The sequence below is a fragment of the Rhipicephalus sanguineus genome, chromosome 1, assembly GCF_013339695.2.
Source record: "Rhipicephalus sanguineus isolate Rsan-2018 chromosome 1, BIME_Rsan_1.4, whole genome shotgun sequence".
Classification (NCBI taxonomy): Eukaryota; Metazoa; Arthropoda; class Arachnida; order Ixodida; family Ixodidae; genus Rhipicephalus; species Rhipicephalus sanguineus.
In genome coordinates this window covers 303,196,621-303,209,661 of record NC_051176.1, presented here as the reverse complement: position 1 = coordinate 303,209,661, position 13,041 = coordinate 303,196,621, and the positions used below count along the sequence as shown (strand labels likewise).

The 13,041-nt window shown below is 44.8% G+C and overlaps 1 long non-coding RNA gene across 1 annotated transcript; it reads left to right on the top strand.

The window, feature by feature from the left end:
* Window positions 1-229: 229 nt before the first annotated feature.
* LOC125756901 (uncharacterized) lies at window positions 230-3,262 on the top strand. The gene is made up of 4 exons (XR_007414859.1): window positions 230-501; window positions 568-639; window positions 2,678-2,742; window positions 3,111-3,262. It is a non-coding gene; the product is annotated as an uncharacterized LOC125756901 (long non-coding RNA).
* Window positions 3,263-13,041: the final 9,779 nt, after the last annotated feature.

Below are 13,041 nucleotides of genomic sequence, written 5' to 3'. Positions count from 1 at the left end.
TCCAGCTTTCCCGACGACTCGCCGAGGGAGCTTCTGACGAATTTCACTAGCAAATGGCTGTATAAGCCTGAGACGGCCGCTCGAACAATGAAATGGCCGTCACATGAGGTACGGAAGGTTCACAAACCAAAACTAAATTCGAAACGCGCGCCGAACCGGACTATTTCGCGTAGCAGTACATGTGCAGTAGCTCCGCCCCCGTAGCCTTCCCTTCATTGCCAAGAAAAGTTGTCCTTGGGGGCGCTTTAGTTGTTTGACGGGTGCGCGCGGTTTGTGTGTGTGCCATGCTGTGTTCTACAATGCTTCGTTACCACGTTTATCGATTATGCACGTTGGTTACGTGATTCAATATCAAGTGTACCTTCCAAGACGATCTAGGTCCTAGTCTCGTGACTGACGGCGAGTGCGGACGTACAGCAGCCTTTTGACAAGACTGTCGCCGAGTGTACGGTACATTGTGGACTGTAAAGCTGAAGAGTGCGCAGTGGATGCCTGATTTTGGTAAGTTCTAGAATATTTCTGAATTACACAGCTAGGTTACTTCATTACATGACGTCTTTTACGCAGGAACCGAGTGTGATCGTCTGGGCGGTGTGTTCACTCTGCGGGGATGATGGCCAGAGGAAGGATGATAGACAGGTATGTTTTACGCTATGCTCAATACTTTCTGTGCACTTTATACGCTTGTATGAAGCATTCACCATGTGTGTTCACTACCTGCAACTGCAACGGGTGGATGAAGGTGCGTTGCTTTGCGCGATACTCCGCTTCTGTAACGCAAGCGTTTCGTGTAATGGCGCTCTTCTTCCTTGGCTGTTCGATTATTCCAAGAATGCCTGTCGCTCGGCCCGCCCGCTTCCCGCTTGCTGGAGTGCGAGGGTAGAGGGGGCATACAAAAGCGCCGCTGCCGCTTCTCTCCGGGAGCTGGATGACCTTGGGGACGCCTGCGCGATGTGTGTCGCAGGGAGGGGCACACTCGCGTTGTCCTTTTGGGCGCAGGGGACCGGAGTGGGGGAGGTGAGGAAGGAGGGGAGGACTGCAGTGCTTGAGAGCATGGCCAGCATGGCCCTTTCTCGTAGACGGGACGCGGCCGCGACCGAGGAGAGAAAGTGGCCCGTTCTTGGATTCCGCCGCTCAGAAGCGATCGTAAACCGAAGTAAGAATCATTTGCAAGATTTTTTGTAGCCCAGTTGTGATTCCGTAAGTAAACTTCTTAGCGTCGTCGAAAGTTATTGAAATCGACTACAGCTGTATACTGCACGAGATCATCGCCTGAAGCTACTTGTACGATGGCTTATCACTTCGGAAATAAAACTGCTTTAAACATAACGTTCATCGCCTAGCCTTCTCATGATGCAGGTACAAATGAAGTAACTCTTCAGGAAACTCAGTAATAATTGGCATGTAGTACGCGGGGAGGAAGATATCAAAACACGCTGCGGCTGCACATGCGCGCGCGGTGCTCTGCAGTGGCCTGTGTTTGTGGCTTTCTCCGCGACTACTGCACCGCGCTTGTTTTTGTTAGAAGTTAGTTGCACTATGGTTAGGATTTTAATCTGACTGTGCAAGGTCGTTGCTACGAGAAACGAACTTGCGTTGGGTGAACCCACTTGAAGATAATACAAGTCAGTGAATTACGTTATATTCTGGTACTAACACCATGTGTACATTAATTTGAAGTAGCACAAGATGTTTATAATTATCAATTCTAGACAAATATGCCAGTTAGTTGCGTTTGGCAAGGTGCCTTTTGTTGCAATATTTGTTTGAGAAAAATGATGTGAAATATTTTTCCCGTCATATTGTTTCCTGAAGCATACTGGTTTATATCAACAGAAGTTGTTGTAATGGTTAAGCAGCACTGTTCCAAGAGCTTTTTATCCACTGTGCTGAGGTGGCAACAGCACACCTCAATTATGTGCTTATCTAAAGTTCATGTTTCTTTTGTGAGCTTTTCTTAAGGGAGCATGAAACTGAAAAAGCGCTCTTATTTGCAGGTTGTGCGACTAAGACGTAGCATTCATTGTGAGAGTGCTACTTTAATTTTATGAAGTAATTATTAGGGGAAACAAATCTAAATTCTCATATGTAACTATGTGTGCAGAAGTTTAGAGAAGGCTGACAAAAGTGGTTAACGGTTTTTTTTATGGCTTGCAGCACTACAAATTCAAACCGATATTCCAGGCATTGATTGGCTTTAACACGACTAGAATTACTTTCCTAAACGGCTCAAATTCATCATATAATACAATATGTAAAGCTCGGCATTATGGAGTGTGCACATGGGCCACACATACTCTTATTTTATCAATTTATGCATTTTATATTGTGTAGCAGAGCTGATGTAATTTTCGTCATTTAAATGACCTATATGGTAATCTGCGTTCTCCAACCACATAGTGTTTACTAAGTACATAACTTTCTGAAAGTTCGGCTTGCAATGGCACCATTACAGTTGTCTGCCATGAGCCGTTGCTCAGGTTATACCTGCTCTTATAGCGCAATCTGAGTCCATCATTCAAGGCCCTTGCTGGTATGTAAACATAGACTTGCCTGAATACATTGTATGTTTTGTGTGTGAGCTGTAAGGTCTGTGTGGTGCGCCAACTCATGAATGTTTTCTGGTATCCTTTACATACGTACTCGGTGATCTCACCTGTTCGTGGAACTGAAGCAGACGACAGCTTGCAGAAGAAGATGGGAGCGTTCTACCTGTGAGCCTGGTCGAGTTTATATTTTATGGTAGGCATTTGTTTCAATCTTTACAAAAAGCTTGGACATGTTGCGCCTGCTCATGAACCTATTGCACCTTTTTTGAGGGAATTCTAAGATCAAAGAAACAAGACCCTAGACGTAACTCCATTAATGTATACTTGATGCTGGACTTGACCTTCTGTGTTGTTTTCCTGTTTTCTAACAGGATTTGCTGAAAGTTTCGATTGGAAATGCGATATAAGATGCAATTTTGACTAACTCTAACTTCACAAAAGTGTTTTTGTCAACTACCTGCACGGGGCCTTGGCAGTACATCTAAGTGTTCTAAGGTGCACGATGTGTTGGATAAAGTTTTCTTTGCAACTCTTATATATTTACTGCGATCTTTCGTGCAGGATACACATGCATGGATACACATACATGGATTCCCTACAAAGACCCTGCGCATCAAAAGCAATCTGTCATCAATGTTAAGTAGACAGATTAAACGAAACGAAGATATGACAGGTGTACACCATATTTTTCTTTCATTTAACCTCTGCATGTTTCCCAGTCAATAAATGTTTTTATCCATTTTCTTTTGTTGAGAAATGTCTTTGTACAGCACAAGCGTTGTAGAAGGTGCATACATGCACTTTTGTATGATGCTTGGCTGCATGTGTATCAACCAGCAAACACATTGTCAGGCACAACTAATATGTGATTCCGTACTATCATCCGGACATATCATAAATCTTATCATGCACTGTAATAGTTCTGTTTCAGGAATGTTATGAATGTCATTGGCCACGAAGCACAAGCTTGGCCGAGGGTCATCGCAAACAGGATGTTTCATACTCACAAGAAAGTCACTCATAAGGACACATTAGAATGACGGTGGCCAAGATGTTTTTGAATGACATTATGAGTACATTAAAACAATTCTGAAGAAATACATTAGAGAATCAAATTAGTGTTGATGTCAAAGGTCGTTTCATGCTCACTAGACTATCACATGTTAATACGCATCGGACTATCACATGTTAATCCGCATCAGACTATCACATGTTAATACGCATCAGAATAATTGGCCAATATGTTTTTGAATGGCATTTCAAATACATTACAAAATTCTAAAGGGACACATTAGAGCGTCAAATGACTGAAATGTCAGAAGTCATTAGACTTTCTTTTTGAACTCTTCTCACATTTTCATAAGCCTATCGGCGAGCAGCCACCGTCGGCGGCTACGCCCGGAGTTCACAACACTTTACAACACTTTACAACATCATTTGGCGAAAAATTGCAGGAGGAATGTTACATGCACGAAGTGCAATCGACGCCACGCAGAAACGATGTGCGACCCTCGGATGTTGAAACCGACTAATGGTTCTCAGGCATCACCGACACCGATGCAACTCGAAATGATTGGAGCCGACAATTCAAAACGGCGCGTATACCTTCAGACAGCTGTTGCTTGGGCAGCCAGCCAAGAGAGCAAATGCCTAGCTCGAGTTTTATTCGATGGAGGCAGCCAGCGCACTTTCGTTACTGAACGACTGGCTGAAAAATTACGTTGTCAAGTACTAGATCACGAGAGCCTTACGGTGGGATATTTTGGAGGACAACATGAAGAGAAGACTTTCCAGCGCGTACTTGTCACTCTAAGTTCACAGCGTAGTGGAAATTCGCTACAAGTGTTGTACGTCTTGTCTCGCGAGTGTACGGATGCCCTTTGTTCACTACTCTTGTGTTGCGGCGACGTTGAAGCGAACCCAGGGCCCCCTAAAAAGGCTGCTGGGCCAGTAGATGATTTTGAACACAGTACCGGTTTTGATGATGCGCGCCATAAGGAAGTCATGGCAATGCTTTCCAAGATTAGTACACGCTGTGATTCGTCTGCCGCAGTGCAGTCCAACTTGGCAAAGGCGATCGACGAGGTGAAAGCGAACCAGCAACTTGTGGCTAACAAATTATCCGAAATTGAAAAGCGGCTTGCAACAGTTGAAATGAGGGCTAATTCGGTTGCCGACATCGAGAGGGAATTGCAAGTCACGAACGAAGCGGTCGGCAGCATCGCTCAAACAAACGACGTCTTGGTGTCCCGTTTGAACGACCTCGAGGACAGAGCCCGAAAGTGCAACTTAGTGTTTTTTGGTATGCCCGATAAAAATGACCTGGCAAGCTACCGAAGAGGCAGTCACTAACTTACTCTCTAGTAACCTAGGCGCGGAGTTTGACCCGAATACAGTAGAAAAGGCCCATCGCTTAGGTGGTCCATACATACGCGAGAAATGTCGCCCTGTGATAGTAAAATTTGCAAGCCTTAAGGCAAAAGAACTTGTGCTAGCACGTCGATCTACGTTGAGAAGCCATAACGTCTCAGTATCGGAGGATTACTGTCAGGCCACACGAACAGCACGCAAGATGCTGCACAACTTTGCTAAATCGTTGCCTGGCAAACCCGCTTTTCAGCTTAGTTACGACAAGCTCTTTGTTAACCACAAAAACTATTCTTACGATGCTAGCGCGGGCGTTGTTCGCGAAACCACTGCTCATTCTCGCACTAATGGTAGCGAATTCCGCATCGAAAATAGGACGCACTCCACTTCCGATCACAATCGTGACTTTCACGACCGCTCATCGTCTGATACCGTACGTTTGTCACGCGCGCAGACTTTTAATGCCACGTCCTAACAATCGGCAAGGGGAAGGTAGTGGGAAAATGTCGCGTCCTATTTCGGTGCTCTACACGAACATTCGTAGCATAATAGGAAAGCGGGATGCTTTTGACGCTATTATCGATTCCTGTGAAGCTGACGTGATTGCTGTAACCGAGACGTGGTTGAATGCTCATGTTTGCGATAACGAAATTTTTACTATTTCGAAGTCGTTGAACATTTATCGGCGCGATAGGGACGGAAGGCAAGGTGGCGGCACTTTGCTTGCCATTTCAAAGCATTTCAAGTCTTTTCTTATAAACGTGACGTCTACATTGGAAGCAATATGGTGCGGGGTGGTGGTAGATAACAAGACGCTTGTCTTTGGTGTTTGTTACCGCCCCCCAGATACGGACATTAGCTTTGTCGAGGAGTTTCACGACAGCATCAATACAATTATAATGCGGTACCCATCAGCCTCAATAACTATTCTAGGCGACTTCAACTACCCTACCATAATGTGGACGTCATCGTTACCACAAGTCGTACCATTTTCTTCCAACGGCCAATGCTTTCTTGATGCCTGCAACCTCTTTAACTTTACGCAGATGGTCAACAGCCCAACTCGCGTTACCAGTTCTTCATCGCACATTCTTGACTTGATCCTTACCACAATGCCCGAGAGTATTCATTCATTAAATACACTTCCTGGTCTCAGCGATCACTGTTTACTTCATTTTTACATAGATAACAGCATGCCAAATGCTACTAAGAAACGCAAGGAAATCTACAACTACAATGCAGCAAATTTTGTTGCAATCAACCGCGAGCTCTTCCTCTTTTATGACGCTTACCTGCATGACTTTGACAACAGAACTGTGCAAGAAAACTGGGATCTGTTTGTTAATAAAATCTACGAACTTACTCGAACCTTTGTTCCTAAAAAGTTCATACCTGTAAGCTCTCGCTCACCCTGGTATAATACATATTTAAATCGACTTTCTAACAAAAAGAAACGGTTGTTTCGTGCAGCGAAACTCCAAGGTACGGTTGAACGCTGGCGTTCCTACGAAAGTGCCGCGCAAGCTTATTCATCAGCAGTTTCAGATGCTAAAACTAACTTTCTATCTTATACTTTGCCATCAATGCTTGTAAACAACCCGAGAAAGTTTTGGAAAACTGTAACAGATACTAACGACAGTGAAATCGTGCTTGTTGACTCAGACGGCCTTCCCGTGTCTTCCGGGAAGTGTGCAACACATTTGAATGAAAATTTTGTCTGCAACTTTTCTGCATCGTCTACTTCTGTCACTGTCTCTTTGTCAATGCGCAGTTATCCATCAATGTCTGCTATTGTCACTGAACCTCATGGCATTGTAAAGTTAATTGAATCACTCCGATTGTCCTCTGCTTCTGGTGTTGATAATATAAACGCAAGATTTCTTAAAGAAACTAAACATACCTCATCTCTTTTTTTGTGCAAAATATTTCAACAGTCTTTGGATGAAGGTGTGGTGCCACGCGCTTGGAAAGAGGCGAAGGTGGTTCCACTACATAAGTCAGGAAACAAGCATTCTGTCACGAATTACCGACCTATTTCACTCACTTGTATACCATGTAAACTTTTGGAGCATATCATCTTCTCTAACTTGGTCACCTTTCTCGAATCAAACTCGTTCTTTAACATGTCGCAGCATGGATTTCGAAAATCATTCTCATGCGAAACTCAGTTGCTCTGTTTTACCCATTCCTTACATGCCATTCTAGATCGGGGTTCACGGGTTGATTGCATTTTTTTAGATTTTTCGAAGGCATTTGACAAGATTAATCATCACCTACTACTCTACAAGCTTAGGACCCTTAATATTGACGACGGCATTCTTACTTGGATCGAGTTTTTTCTAACTAATCGCTCACAGTACGTTATTGCCAATAATTACTGTTCACCCTCTTCTCCGGTTACTTCTGGTGTGCCCCAGGGCTCTGTGTTGGGCCCTTTACTTTTCCTTATTTATATTAATGACTTACCCGATGTTGTAACCTCTTCGATTCACCTTTTTGCAGACGACTGCGTTGTATACCGTGAAATTTCAAGTAACTTCGACACTAGTTCTTTGCAAACTGACATTACTAATATTGCTAGCTGGTGCACAACTTGGCGCATGGACCTCAACACTAACAAATGTAAAGTTTTGCGCATTTCACGTACTACCCAACCTCCTACTAACTACACCTTAAATAACGTTACTCTAGATACTGTTACTTCGTACAAATACTTGGGGATTCACATATCATCTGACTTGAGCTGGAATCATCACATAAACTACGTTATTAACAATAGTAACCGTACGTTAGGATACCTGCGACGCAACTTTAGTCGCGCCCCTCAAGCCGTGAAACTAACAATGTATAAAACATTAGTCCGTCCAAAACTTGAATACGCATGCTCCATCTGGGACCCTTTTCAACTGAACTTAACTCATTCGCTTGAGATGGTACAGAATAACGCAGCACGCTTCATTTTATCTAATTACCATCGCACTAGCAGTGTCACGTCAATGAAACGCACCCTTTCCTTGCAGTCACTTGAATCACGTCGCAAAGCATCTCGTCTCATACTTTTTCATAAGATTTTCAATCATCCATTTTTGAAACCTCAGTTCGTTACGACCCCATCTTATCGCTCAGCTCGTTTAGATCATCAACATAAGGTACACGTCATTAGCTGCCGCACTAACACTTTTTATCATTCCTTTGTCCCACGCACGTCCTCGGACTGGAACCACCTTCCCTTCGACATCGTTTCCATTTCAAATCATGCTTTGTTTTCTTCCACCGTACAGAATTACTTACTTGATGACGCGTGAAGTTCGTATTATATATATATATATTTTTTATTTCAACTTTTTGTTCCATATTTCTTATTGTACCTGCATTTGTATTAAGTTGTATTAGCCTTACATTGTATCTTCATATGTATTGTAATTGTTATTATTTTGATGTTATTTTGTTTGATTTGTTTATAATCTGTTATTTCATGTACCCCACTCCCCTCTGTAAAGCTTTTGCGATTGAGGGTAAAATAAATGAAATGAAATGAAATGAAATCGAAGCCCTCGTCACGACTAATATCTGTCATCAGTCCATTCCACGACAGAATAAAGATGTCATCGACAGACTTGAACGACAAGGATATTACTTCTCAGACATCGATCAAGCGGACAGCCCAAACGTTGTCGACGTCTTAATCGGCAGTGACTATTATTGGTCATTTGTTACGGGAACAACACAAAATTTGGACAATGGACTCAAAGCTGTCGAGACTACTTTAGGCTGGACTCTCCATGGGCCAGTAGCCTCTTGCGCCACAGTCACGCATTGTAATGAGGCAATAGTTCTAAAAGCAGTGACAGATTGTAAAATTACAACGGAAAACTACTGGGACTTAGAAATAATGGGAATAAAATCTCAGGAACACACGAAGACACAAGACGAAAACCCAGTTCTAGATTTCTTCAACAGCACAATCAAGATGGAGAATCGTCGCTACGTCGTATCGCTTCCATGGAAACCAACAATTCTTCACAACAACAATCTAGCAAACGCAGAGACTCGTTTACATCAGCTTCTCCGGAAGCTTCGCAGATGTCCTCAGCTGCTACAAGAGTATGATGTTGCCATACGCAAATACACCAACGACGGTGTAGCAGAGAAGGTCACAGAAGATAAAACAGAGGGTACGGTATATTACATGCCGCACCATGCAGTGATACGCGAGGACCGCACAACGAGAGTACGGGTAGTATTTGATGCTTCATCCCATGAAAAGGGAGAACTCTCGCTTAACGAAAGCCTACATTCTGGACCGAACCTAAATGCCGATCTTATAGGTCTGCTTCTCCGCTTCAGGAAACATCGCATTGCTTTAGTGGCAGACATTGAAAAGGCCTTCCTACAAATCAGTGTCAACAGCACTGACCGCGACGCATTGCGGTACTTGTGGTTGGAGAAGGCGCCCAGTCCCGGTCAACCATTGCCTAACCTTGCCACATTTCGCATGGCAAGAGTACCTTTCGGCACGACATGCAGTCCGTTTCTTTTAGCGGCAACCATACGTCATCATCTTGATCAGATGTCGTTTAATTACCCCGAAACTACAAAACTGCTACGGAATTCAATATATGTTGACGACATTTTAATAGGAGCGGAATACGTCGAAGACGCATTAAGATTGCGTGCGGAAGCTACTGAGATATTTTCAAGTGCATCGATGAAACTGCACAAGTGGGCTTCAAACGACCCACGCGCACTTAGCACGCAACCAACACAGCCACCGGAGCTGCCTCTAGGACAATTAACTGGAGTGCTGAAAGTCCTGGGGTTGGTTTGGCATCCAGACACCGACGTACTGTCGTTCAGCCCAGGAAACGCTTTGGAATTCGTTCAACAAAGGACCGATACCAAACGGTTCATGCTACAGGCCACCTCCCGCTTATACGACCCTCTTGGCATGTTGACTCCTTTCACAATAAGGATGAAGATTTGTTTCCAAAAACTTTGGCGGAAAGGCGTTGACTGGGAAGAACAGCTGCCTTTCGACACTCTACACGAATGGAAGAGTTGGTGCAATGAACTTCCCGAGCTTTGTAACATAGAAATACCTAGGTTCTACCGACAGGGAGCGCATGAACCTGACGACAAATACGCACTCCATTTTTTCGCTGACGCCAGTAAGTCAGCCTACGGTGCCGTTTGCTACATTTCAACGACAGGACAAACGAACAGCAAAAGTTCAACTATTGTTTTGTGCAAGTCCAGGGTAGCACCAATGAAGGAGACAAGCCTTGCCAGACTAGAACTGCTAGCCTGTCTAGTCTCAGCGCGGATGTACGACTACGTACGTCGAGAGCTGGACGAGGACATCACTTCAGTACACTTTTGGACTGACTCCATGATCGCACTGTACTGGATTACCGGGGATCCTCACAAGTGGAAAGATTTCGTTCGACATAGGGTAACGGAAATTCAAAGTAAAACGGACATAACAACGTGGCGACACTGCCCCGGAAAGCAAAACCCTGCTGATTTTTTAACGAGAGGAGTATCCGCCCATGAGCTACTAACAAACTCTGTCTGGTGGACGGGACCCAACTGGCTTATTTCTAAAGAAAATGGATGGCCACCACACCGCATTCTGAACTCCACAGATCTTCCACTGAGCGTCACGGAAGAACGTACTCCTCGAACAACATCGTTGGAAATTTCCGTTTCAAACGAATCACCAATTCTGGATATTCATACCTACAGCTCCCTCTCGAGATTACACCGAGTTACAGCTTGGGTACTAAGATTCGTATCGAAGATGAAGCGGAAAGATTTATCACAGGGGGCCCTGACTGCCGAAGAAATACAAGCCGCCGAATTGTATTGGATAAAAAAGGTCCAAAGTTGAGCCTTCTCTCAGGAAATTGATCACATTTCTAAAGGAGCTCAGCATATACGTGATTCTATACTCCGGGATGTAACATGCTTCCTCGACAATGGAGTTCTTCGCGTCGCAGGACGTCTACAATTCAGCAAAAAATCTTACGAGGAGAAGCGTCCAATCGTCTTACCCAAGGATCACTACTACTGCGAGCTTATCGTACTGCAGCATCATCGTCAACTGCTTCATGCAGGAGTTCGGGATACACTCGTTCAAATAAGGGAAAGATTCTGGATAATAAGAGGACGGCAACTAATCAAGAAAATCATTAGAGGGTGCATAGTATGCCAACGCTTCAATGCCAGACATATGACCGAAGTAGCTGCTCCGTTACCACCGGAAAGAGTGACCGCTTCAGAACCATTTCAAGTAACAGGACTAGATTTCGCCGGTCCCTTATATGTTAAACATTCTGATGGCTACGCCAAAATGTATATTTGCCTATTCACGTGTGCCGTGATTAGAGCAGTTCATCTCGAACTAGTCGAAGATATGACTGCCACAAGCTTTCTTAATGCTTTCCGACGCTTCGTCTCGCGACGGGGACTTCCGTCGGTCATATATTCAGATAACGCCTTAGCGTTCAAGAAGAGCAAGAGAGCTCTCAAAACTGTGGACATCATTGAGAAACGAAGAAGTTTGTAGTTACATCGCGAACAATCGTATAAAATGGAAATTTATTGCCGATCATGCACCATGGTGGGGCGGTTTTTACGAGAGACTTATCAGGTCTGTCAAGCTGGCGTTGAAGAAGTCCATCGGAAAAGCTTCTTTTACGGAGAAACAGCTACACACTGCCATAACTGAAGTGGAAGCTGTCATCAACTCCCGACCAATAACATATGTTTATAACGACTGTCGAGATCCGGAACCCCTCTCTCCGGCCCACTTTCTCATTGGAAGGCGAATATCTGCACTTCCTGACCTAAATCTTGCCGAGATTACAATCGATAGTAACCACCTTGGAGCTATCTGGGAACAACGAGAGAAAATTCAAAGATCTTTCTGGGAGCGTTGGTCGAAAGAGTACCTCTCGGATTTGAGAACAATACCAACTCCCAAGTCCACGACTTCGTCTGACCGAATTAAGAAAGGCGACCTCATTCTTCTGCAAGACTCCAACAAGCGCCGGCAACTATCGAACATCGTGCAAATAGAGGATCTTCATAAAGGAAAAGATGGCAAGATAAGATCCTGCACATTGAGACTACCGGGTGGGAATACCGTTAAACGGCCAATTCAACACCTTTACCCATTGGAATCAAACCCTCTGTGAACTTCTGTGCGCGGGGCAGTTTTGTTGGAAAAATATCGAAGAAGAGAAAGAGGAACGTTGACTCGAAGCACGCGCTAAAGCAGCAACCCACGGAGTCGGGCTGCGGTTTATCATAAATAAACCCTTGTTTTACGAATTGGAGGCTCGATTTTCTTCAACGTTAGCCAGGGTGGAGACCGTGGAAGGTACGGATATCGATACGGAAGAATTTAATGTGCCGGCACAATGGTACGTTAGCAAAAAAAAAAGGGGAAAGCGGCCCCTCTAGAGAACAACGAGGCACGCCAAATGGAACGCCAAGCGGAACGCGAGGCGGAACGCCACATGGAACGGCTGCGCGCCGCTGACAAACGCGAAGGGAGAAAGATAGCTGCGAAGTCGGTTGAAAGGCAAACTGCCCGAATTCCGGACGGCACCGAAAAAATCATCATGAGACCTGGCGGTGGTCTCGTACGTCTGCTGAAATATGGAAGTGGGTACCTGGCTGACGCAATGCTCTGCGCGGCGGGCGTCAGCCTAGACGCCGCTGGAGAGGACGTCTTCTCGATGAACTCGAAACAGCATACCATTCTCGTCGCCACCATCAACGCAGAAAGGAAGAGAAAATACGCCGACTTGAAGCTCCTCATGTTCGAAGGGGAAAATATCGAAGTGACTACGTATGTAGCTGTGCCGGAAAACTGCGGAAAAGGCGTCGCGCATGAAGTCCCTTTGACCTACTCCGACGCCGATATCTTGCAGCGGCTGCGAACCTACGGGAATCCTCCGGTCCTGGGAGTAAGAAGACTCGGAAAAACATCGAGAACAGATTTGATATTGTTTGAAGACAAAGATGTGCCGCGGTGGGTGCGACTTACACCCATGGCGCAATGCTGCGCAATATAACACAAGAAATACGAAGTTTGCATCGCCTGCGGACGGCTCGG